This window comes from Vombatus ursinus, unplaced genomic scaffold, assembly GCF_900497805.2.
Source record: "Vombatus ursinus unplaced genomic scaffold, bare-nosed wombat genome assembly UNPS02009835.1, whole genome shotgun sequence".
Taxonomy (NCBI): Eukaryota; Metazoa; Chordata; class Mammalia; order Diprotodontia; family Vombatidae; genus Vombatus; species Vombatus ursinus.
The window spans coordinates 7,088,898-7,090,654 of NW_020949613.1; the positions used below are offsets into that span (position 1 = coordinate 7,088,898).

The 1,757-nt window shown below is 41.5% G+C and overlaps 1 pseudogene; it reads left to right on the forward strand.

Annotated features, from left to right (window-relative positions):
• The first annotated feature begins 577 nt into the window (after positions 1 to 577).
• On the forward strand, positions 578 to 1,144 carry LOC114036365 (annotated as a pseudogene).
• Positions 1,145 to 1,757: the final 613 nt, after the last annotated feature.

The window sequence follows — 1,757 nt, forward strand, 5'->3', positions numbered from 1 at the left end:
ATGTGCATATGTATGTATTTTCACATACACATATATACATAGATGATAGATGGTTCCACATACATCTTGTATATCAGGCTCTTAGAGATATTTAATTGAAAGGTTTTTACCCCTCCCCAGTCAATTGCTTCTTTTCTTATTCTAGACGCAATGCATTAATTTTGTTTTTTAAAGTCTTCAATATAAAGAAAATAATCTATTTCATCTTTTATAATTGTTTCTATCTCCTATATAGTCAAGAATTCACCTCCTACCCACACCTTTGAAAGGTATATGATTTACTTCTCTTCTATTTTCTTCAAATGATATGATCTTTAACATTTTGGTCACATGTCAATTTTAAATTTGTTATAGAATATGGTGTAAGGTAGTGGACACATAGGGCTGGGGTCTGGTGGAGCAATTGAGTGTGGTTGGGCAAAGCCATGAGGCTGAGAGGAAGGATCTCAGAGGAGCTGGTGGCAGCATCTGGATCTAGGATGTTTTATTCTGGAAGATACTGAGCTTGGTGTTTCCGAGATCAATTTAGGTGAAAGAAACTTTCAAAAATGGCCAACTGCCAAATTATTATCTGAAGATGAACCCCTCAGGACACCATCATGGGATGAGCCATATGGGCAGTAATACCACTATTGCCCCCCACCATCACTCATCCCCTACAGCCTCTCATGGTCATGGGGGAGGAGGCGTGATGATGATGCCTATGACCTTCTATTTTGGCTATAGGAATGTGGAATTGCTGTTTTCTGGATTAGTGATCAATACACCTGGGGAAATGGCTGGGGCGTTTGTGGCTATCTTTTTGTTAGCAATGTTCTATGAAGGCCTCAAGATAGCCAGGGAGAGCTTACTGTGTAAATCCCAGGTCAGCATTCACTACAACTCCATACCAGTTCCAGGGCCAAATGGAACCATCCTTATGGAAACACACAAAACTGTTGGGCAACAGATGCTGAGTTTCCCTCACCTTCTGCAGACAGTGTTGCATATCTTCCAAGTGGTTACCAGCTACTTTCTCATGCTTATCTTTACGACCTACAATGGGTACCTCTGCATCGCAGTGGCAGCAGGGGCTGGCACAGGATACTTTCTCTTCATTTGGAAGAAGGCAGTGGTAGTGGACATCACAGAGCACTGCCATTAATGTCAGACTCCAGGATGTGGTCTTATTTACCACAATGGGAAGTAGCTGGAGACTGGGGGAGCTGATTTCAAGTCCTCTCATTGTCCCTCCATGGCCTCTTGCCTCCCAACACTTTCATAGACAACAAATCAAGGAGGTTTACATACTAACCTCCAAGCTGGATGGTGCTCTCCGCAAATAGTTTTCTGCACTAGGCCGAGATCCTCAGTTCCCCTGATAATCAAGCCTTTTGTTCTAATTTCTTGATCATTTACTTCCTTTTTTAATCTGTTTTTTCTTTTAATGACAATTGTGGATTGGAGGTCATTTTGGGGTTGAGGGCAGAGGTTGTGGGAAACTCCTTCCCACCCCCATAACACTAGAATATATCTCCCAGTTGTTGGACTGAGTGAGTGGGATAATGGTGTGCCTTTGCTGAGGGGTGAAGTGATACATGGCAACCTGAGAATCTGAAGGATTTTTGAGTTGAATAACAGTGTTATAGCATAATGTGTTCCCTTGCGTAGCAACAGTCCAGGTCAGAAGCTTCTCTATCATTTACTTTTTTGTTATCTCACCAATCTCACAATTGACAATCAACTTAATAGGAAATATTTTCAAATAAAATCACTGG